This window comes from Hordeum vulgare, chromosome 3H, assembly GCF_904849725.1.
Source record: "Hordeum vulgare subsp. vulgare chromosome 3H, MorexV3_pseudomolecules_assembly, whole genome shotgun sequence".
Taxonomy (NCBI): domain Eukaryota; kingdom Viridiplantae; phylum Streptophyta; class Magnoliopsida; order Poales; family Poaceae; genus Hordeum; species Hordeum vulgare.
The window spans coordinates 179,158,688-179,168,034 of NC_058520.1; positions in this window are offsets into that span (position 1 = coordinate 179,158,688).

Below are 9,347 nucleotides of genomic sequence, written 5' to 3' on the forward strand. Positions count from 1 at the left end.
ACGACAGAGGCGTCATCGGGAATGGTGAAAGAGGAATCACCCTCGATAACCACGACCGACTAGCTATACTACAGAGATATCATCAGGAGTACTTAGCGAGGTGTCACCCTCGGTACCCGATAGTATCCCTATAGCGTCGTACAACGAAGGGGGGTGAATGTGCTGTGTCGGGTCTGGCTCGTCGGTCAGAGATCGAGACTTGAAAACAAGCGGGGCAACTGAACTACGGGGTCAGAGGGGATGACTGCTCCACCTATACTAAGCATATTTAAAGTACATGACTGAAAGTAGCAGTTCATCAAAAATAGGCTATGCATCAGATATAGGAGCTAACTACAACAGTAGCAAAATACTAATGCAAGCAGTAGGACGAAAGACATAGGCGATATAGGAATGATCAAGGGGGGTTTGCTTGCCTTGCTGCTCTGCGGCAAAGGACTGATCGGCAGGGTCGTAGGTGTACCCGGCAGCAGCGTCAGTCTCGGGGTCTACCGGTAAGAAGAGGGGGAAGAAACAATAAATAATAGCACCGATGCAACACAAAGCATGACATGGAAAGATGCAGGCTAGACATGAGCTAACGCAGCAACATCCGTCATAGACGGGTCGGAAGAATATCTGACGATATTTTTCCGGGTCTCGGGCTACTACCGGTAATACTGGAAACGATGGAAATGTTCCATGTTTGCTATGCTAGGGACGCGTGACAGACGAATGGACCGTGTATCCGGGTTCGTCTCGTTCTGCTGATCAACTTTCATGTTGAAAATATTTTGATCTGACTTACGGATTATTTTATATTAATTTTTAAATTTTTATTATTTATTTAGGAATTTAAAAACAGATTTAGCTAATTCATTAAATGCAATTATGACATCAGCATGATGTCATGCTGATATCATTGGTTGACCGGTCAAACTGGCCAGTGGGTCCTCGTTGTCATAGTCACGGGTTTTTGATTAACTAAATTACTATTAATCAAGATTAATTAGTGGGATGGGGCCCACATGGCATTCTCTCATTAGGTTAATTAATTATTCTAATTAACAGATTAACTTATATATTTATTTAACTAATTCATTAACTCATTAATTAATTATTATATCTATTTATTTATTTATTTAATAAAAACATTATTTTTATTTTTATTTTAACTATCGCGTGGGGCCTCCCTGTCATAGACAACGGGTGCGTTGGCCCCACCGGTAAGTGGCCTAAGGCTATTTACTCATTTTTTTATAGATACCTAACCGTGCAAATATCGTATTCCTCCAAATATCCATATACGCAAATACATACATCGCATCTCATACATACATACATTCATACGCATCTAATACATCATTTATTTTATTCTCTCTCAAAACTCTCATCTCCCTCTCTGTTAACAGAGAGACAGAGAACACAACTCTGTGCTAACTCAACATAGGAAAAACACCTTCTTCAAATCCTCCTACCGGTCACTACCGTCGACGGATCGGGGTCCCGTTTGCCGGAACGGAACCGGGGCGGTGAGGGGAATGCGAAGGTGGGAGGAGCCCGAGGAGGGGCTCACCGACGTTGACGGGAGGGGCCGGTGAAGCCGAAGTTCGCGGGAAGGGGCGGAGGAGACGGCGTGGAGGCGTTCCCAGAGGCGGTGATGATGATGCCGGTCACCGGAGAGGTCGTGCGGGCGAGGTCTTGCCGAGAGGGGCCCCGATGAGGAGGGCCCCCGGGATGGAGCCGCCGACGGGGAGGGGCTCGGCCGGCTGGGCTCCTGGGGTCGGTCTCCAGGGGGGGGGGGGTGGTGCCGCGGGGTGAACAAGGGGCCTCGGCCGGCGGGAGATCTGGGGGCCGCCGACGGGAGGGACCCGACGGGAGGGGGAGGAGGTGGAGAGGAGGGGCACGGGTGAGAGGGAGATGCCGACGGGGGCTCGCCGGCGGGAGGGCTCGCCGGCCAGGGAGGGAGTGGATCTGAGGGGGGGGGGCGACGGGTTTGAGAGAGGTTGGGGAGGCCGGCTGGGCCATTTGGCCCAGTTGGGCCGGTTGGTTTTTTTTTCTTTTTTCTTTCACTATTTTTTTTACTATTTGATTTTTCTTTTTAAATACTTTCTTTTTCTTTATACTTTATTTTATCATTATTATTTTTAATACTTTCCTTTTTGTATATATCCTTTTAATATTTGTAATGAACTTATAAAGCATTTTTCTTTTGTTTTCAAATTTTGAATCCAGATAGACTTGAATCAACGCGGGTCTGAGATGGGAATTCTCGATGATGTGGCATCATTAGCGGGTGATCATTGTAGCTTAATTACAATAATTACTGTAGCAAAAGTCGAGGATGTCACATAAAGTATGGGTGGGTGTATGAGGTGTGTGCGTGAAGATTCCACCCAAACCTTTCCGACGCGGACCCCCTCTTGATACGAAGACTTTCCTATGACTCAAACTAAGTAGAGAAATGAAGAACAAAATCCGTCTTTGATATCCTCCGAGGGGCGTCGAGTCATCTTGTGCCTAAAGGAGAATATTCTGAAATGCTCAGGACACAAGATTAGTCCGCACAATAATTGTCATCAATCACTAAAACCACTTAGGATAAATATGCCCTAACAATCTTGTGGAACATATGTAGACCTACAATGGAAACAAAAGAGCTGATGATTAAGTTGTGCACTTGAAATAAATTTATGTAAACATTTTTTTATTTTCACTGCCAAACATTCATTATTTACGTGAGACATTGGCATGTATGATCAACGTGCATGGATTTGCATGAATTTTTAAGAATCCGGATTTAAGATATATGGATGCTGGGAGCAAGATATGAGGGCCCGTCCGGGTGCATCCGCAGACGTATAGGGAGCCAAATTTACTAAGTCCGGTTATATATTCTCTTACCGTTGTATCAATGGGCATGCCCGCGGATGTATAGAGGACCGGATTTGTCAAGTCTGGTTGTAGATGCTCTTACGTGTTGTATTAGAGCTGGTCTGAAAAAGCCAATGCAAAACTAAGTAAAAGTTGCAAAACATTTGACTGGAACTGTGTGTCATATCTTTTGAATACGAGTAGTCATGCGCTTTTGTTGGAGGATGAGCTCCATCGAGGCCATTTAAAAAATAAAATAAAATTCATCAAATTTTATATTACGTTTTTTTTGAAAATACAGATATACATGAAGGTATAATGTACATGTGTGTAAATTTCACGATAAAACACGTGTTGAAATAAGGGTTGTGCACAAAAGAAAACAAACCTGTGACTTTTCAACACATGGTACTATTTAACCCCAAAGTAAATGAATTTATCTTTTTTTTACAGATCACACTTAAGGTATTTCATCATGCCTTTTTACAAAGACACACATTTCATCCTTATATGCATACATATTTTTTCTTATTTTTTGTGAACAAGATAGTTTGAATTTTGGATTATACAATATTTTTAGCTTTCATATGGAGCCCAATCACCAAAACACTGTGCTCGTAGTCATGTGCTTACATCTATATCATGTAAGAGGCATATCCAATTAATTCTGGCCATCAAACCATATCAATACAACAACCTAAATTTCTCAACATATTTAGCATGCAATTAATATCATACTTCCTGTGCTCCAAATTATTTGTCTCAGATATGTATTTAACACTAAGACATGTCTAGATACGGATGTATCTAGACAAATTTAAGACAAGTAATTTGGAATGGAGGTTGGACCAAATATCAACATCCGTGTTAATCACATAATTAACACATAATTGATATACTTACCTAATATCATCATGCAATTAATTTTCTTTCTAATATTAACGTGATTCACATTTACTAGTAATGCACCACGTATGGTGAACTTGGCATAGTGTAGGAGATATGTCCTAGAGGCAATAATGACAGCTATTATTTTTCTTCAAGTTTGTAATCATGTTTTAATTTCATGTTATAATTGCAATGGTCCTTGAGTCTATATATCCATAAAGTATTTGTGGAAAACTCATATACATGTGTGGAATAATAAATGATAAAATGTATTCCTAGTATTTCCTCTAAGACTAGCTCAACTGCATGATCGTCAAGTTTTCTTGATCATGGGCATGAATATGTCGGCAATTTTGAGGACACAATGTTAAAAGAACACTTGAGTTGAATTGACCCATATTTATGTTATGCTATGAGATACATTCGTGACGAGTTAATAGTTTTATAACACACATAAAGTTGGCATTTGCATAATTCCTTATGCTAGAGTATCAAGTTCCTTCATTCTTGCTCCATGAACTTTGGAGTTACTTAAACATCATACGTAACGGGATGACTATTAGGGAGGCTTTTAGGTTCATGGAAAAGTATGACAAGTGACTAGATAGCTCAAGTTTGGGATTTTACCCTCTAATGATAGAGAGATATTCTTTGGGACCTCTTTGTGTTACGATACCCGTCACCTTCTGAAGAGACACAACCTGATTCGATCACGGGGATGCCGGAACGTGGGAACGAGAAAAGAGAACAAAACTGATAATGAGAAAAATAGCATAGTACACAAGTTGTTGATTCACGAGGATGCAACTAAATCTCACCTTGGGTATTTGTAACATATCGCGAAGCAATAGGAACAACATTCGGTAATTGCATGTTCGCTTGACTATTCATTCTGTGTGTATAGGGATCAATATGGATGTCCATGTTTTGCTATTGATCATTTATCACAAAGATTTATGGTCATATATACTTCACCGAACCTATAGGATCACACACTTAAAGTTCATATATTGTGACGCCCCGGTAAATTAAGCTACAGTAAACCTATGCTAATGGTGTCACATCACCGGGATTACTATTGGTAGTCTCGCGTAGTTTCAAACCGATCCAAATTCAAATTTAAAATAAAATCAAAACAAGAAAAGTTTTCGAATGTTAAAATAAAAATGTCGGATGAGTTACAAATATTCCTTATTTATTTGTAGAATTGAATCGGGCATTTTTGAATTTTTTTAAGACTCCTATATATTTAAAACAGAAACTACATAAAAAATAATAACAGAGAAAAAAACAAAACAAAAAACAAATCCCACCTGCCCAACTAGGTCACCGGCCCAACTAGGTCACCGGCCCAGCACGCCGGCCCACCGCAGCCAACCGGCTCAGCCCCCTCGCTACAAACAGGCTGCCCCAACCCTAAGCGCCCCAATCCCTCCCCATTCCCTCCTGCCGCCGCCGCGAGGAATGAGGGGACCGACCCCCCCATCGCTCACCAACCCCCCTCGCTCCCGTCACCCCACCTGCCCTGCCGCCATTTGTCCCGTCGCCCCAACCATCGCCAGATCTGACGAGGGGATCGAGCCCCTCGTCAGCCCCTCCCCACGCGCTCGTGGCTCCCTCCTCTGCTCGCTCCTAAACCCGCAACACCTCACTGCCCCACACCGCGCCGCCTCGCCCCATCAGCCTCCACCCCTCGTCGCCCTCTCCCAGGTCGCCAGTCTCCCCGTAGCCCCTGGTGCTCGCGTCCCCCCGACGCCAGCTCCCTCCCTCGCGCCCTCCACGTCGCCCCTTCGGTTCCCCGCCACGTCGCCGACCCTCCTAGGTGCCACCACGCACCGTCGCCACCGCGTCGTCGCCTCCCCGGCGCCGGCCCCGGCCGCCCCGTCGTCGACCTCGCCCCGACTCCTCATCGCTCTATCCTATCGGATCCGCACCGGCGGTGCCGCGGCACCCCCTCCACGCCGGATCAGACCCCATCACCAACCGCGCCGACTCCCCGTGCACTCTGGCTACATCGGGCCTTCCCTTCATCGCCGGTGAGCCCATTCGGGCTCCTCCCACCTTCTCCTTCCTTCCTACTCCGGCGAGCCGCCGAATGTGCACTCCGGTTTTCTCCCTGTTGACACAGGGGATTAGCCTCTATGTGTAGTGTAAATGCATGTATGTCAGTATGTATTGTGTATGTATTATGTACATATGTATGTATGTATTATGTAGATATGCATGTATGTAGAAAAAATATACATAGTGTATTTGTGTGTGTATGTGTACAACTGCATGATGGATATGCATGTGTGTGTGTGTGGCCGATGTGCCACTCCCATGTGTGGCCAACCCCCCACTCCGAGTGATAGAGGGGCCCCAGGAACCCCCCTCTAACTGTTAAAGAAAAATGGAAATAAAAACATAATAATAATAATATTTAATAAATATTTTAATTAATCAAATAATTAATTAGTGAATTAATTAATTAATGAATTTATTAGTTAATATATGATTATGAGTAATTAGTATAATTAAGTAAATCTGTTAATTAGATAATTAAATTTATCTTATTAGAGTATGACACGTGCCCCCCACTAATTTAATCTGATTAATTAATATTCAACCTTAATTAATAAATTGTGTCTATGACACATGGGACCCACTGGTTAGTTGACCAGTCAACTGGTGATGTCAGCATGACATCATGCTGATGTCATAATAGCATTTAATAATTAATTAAATCTGTTTTTAATTCCTAAATAATTAATAAAACTTTAAAAATTAATATAAAATAAATCGTAGCTCAGATGAAAATATTTTCAACATGAAAGTCGATCAAGAGAATGAGACGAACCCGGATACACGGTCCATTTTTTTGTCACGCGTCCCTAGCATAGCAAACGTGGAATTTTTCCGTAGTTTTCAGTCTGACCGGTAGTAGCGAGAGACCCGGGAAATATCATATGATATTTTCCCGACCCGTCTATGACGGATATTACTGCGTTAGCTCATGCCTAGCCTGTGTATTGCCATGTGATGCTTAGTGTTGCACATGTTGCTGTCATTTATTGTTTCTCCCCCCTCTTCTTACCGGTAGACCCCGAGACTGACGCTGTTGCCGGGTACATCTACCCTCCCGACGACCAGTCCTTTGCCGCAGAGCAACAAGGCAAGCAAACCCCCTTGATCATTCCTATATCGCCTATGTCTTTCTTCCTACTCCTTGCATTAGAATTTTGCTACTTTTATAGTTAGCTCCTATATCTGATGCATAGCCTAATTTTGATGAACTCCTACTTTCAGTACTGTACCTTTAAACTGTTTAGTATAGGTGGAGCAGTCATCCCCTCTGACCCCATAGTCGAGTTGCCCCGCTTGTTTTCAAGTCTCGATCCCTGATCGACGAGCCGGACCCGACACAACACTTACACCCCCTTAGTTGTGCGACGCTATTGAGATAATATCGGGTACCGAGGGTGACACCTCACGAAGTACTCCTGATGATATCTGTGTAGTCCAGTTAGTCGGTCGTGGTTATCGAGGGTGATTCCTCTTTCACCGCTCCCGACGATGTCTCTGTCGTGCAACCCCTCAAGTGTGGGACCCTCGAGGGTGATTCCTCTAGTTCCACCTTGATGGATACATTGTTCGGGATCCAACGAGGGTGGTACCTCGGATTCCCCCTGATGTATCTACCACACAGTTACTTGACCATGTTACTGGGATCTTTGATGAATAGATGTTAGGCGGGTGGATTCCCACGTGGATATGTCGATGGCATAATTAAATTGATAATGGATCTGGGTATTTGATCTGGGTTGGTGGGAGACCTTTTCGCACTAACCGGCTACGTGGGAAGAATTTGTTGGAATTATGCCCTAGAGGCAATAATAAATATAGTTATTATTATAATTCCTGTATCAAGATAATCGTTTATTATCCATGCCATAATTGTATTGAATGAAGACTCATTTACATGTGTGGATACATAGACAAAACACTGTCCCTAGCGAGCCTCTAGTTGGCTAGCCAGTTAATCAAAGATAGTCAGTGTCTTCTGATTATGAACAAGGTGTTGTTGCTTGATAACTGGATCACGTCATTAGGAGAATCAGGTGATGGACTAGACCCAAACTAATAGACGTAGCATGTTGATCGTGTCATTTTGTTGCTACTGTTTTCTGCGTGTCAAGTATTTGTTCCTATGACCTTGAGATCATATAACTCACTAACACCGGAGGAATACTTTGTGTGTATCAAACGTCGCAACGTAACTGGGTGACTATAAAGATGCTCTACAGGTATCTCCGAAGGTGTTCGTTGAGTTAGTATGGATCAAGACTGGGATTTGTCACTCCGTGTGACAGAGAGGTATCTCGGGGCCCACTCGGTAATACAACATCACACATAAGCCTTGCAAGCAATGTGACTTAGTGTAAGTTGCGGGATCTTGTATTACGGAACGAGTAAAGAGACTTGCCGGTAAACGAGATTGAAATAGGTATGCGGATACTGACGATCGAATCTCGGGCAAGTAACATACCGAAGAACAAAGGGAATGACATACGGGATTATATGAATCCTTGGCACTGAGGTTCAAACGATAAGATCTTCGTAGAATATGTAGGATCCAATATGGGCATCCAGGTCCCGCTATTGGATATTTTCCGAGGAGTCTCTTGGGTCATGTCTACATAGTTCTCGAACCCGCAGGGTGTGCACACTTAAGGTTCGACGTCGTTTTATGCGTATTTGAGTTATATGGTTAGTTACGAATGTTGTTCGGAGTCCCGGATGAGATCATGGACGTCACGAAGGTTTCCGGAATGGTCCGGAAACGAAGATTGATATATAGGATGACCTCATTTGATTACCGGAAGGTTTTCGGAGTTACCGAGAATGTACGGGGAATGACGAATGGGTTCCGGGAGTTCACCGGGGGGGGGGGGCAACCCACCCCGGGGAAGCCCATAGGCCTTGAAGGTGGCGCACCAGCCCTTAGTGGGTTGGTGGGACAGCCCAAAAGAGCCTTTCCGCATTGGAAGAAAAATCAAAGAGAAAAGAAAAAAAAGGGAGGTGGGAAAGGAAAGAGGGACTCCACCCACCAAACCAAGTAGGACTCGGTTTGGGGGGAGTCCTTCCCCCCTTTGGCTCGGCCGACCCCCTTGGGGCTCCCTGAGCCCCAAGGCAAGGTCCCCCCTCTCGCACCTATATATACGGAGGTTTTAGGGCTGATTTGAGACGACTTTTCCACGGCAGCCCGACCACATACCTCCACGGTTTTTCCTCTAGATCGCGTTTCTGCGAAGCTCGGGCGGAGCCCTGCTGAGACAAGATCATCACCAACCTCCGGAGCGCCGTCACGCTGCCGGAGAACTCTTCTACCTCTCCATCTCTCTTGCTGGATCAAGAAGGCCGAGATCATCATCGAGCTGTACGTGTGCTGAACGCGGAGGTGCCGTCCGTTCGGTACTAGATCGTGGGACTGATCGCGGGATTGTTCGCGGGGCGGATCGAGGGACGTGAGGACGTTCCACTACATCAACCGCGTTCATTAACGCTTCTGCTGTACGGTCTACAAGGGTACGTAGATCACTCATCCCCTCTCGTAGATTGACATC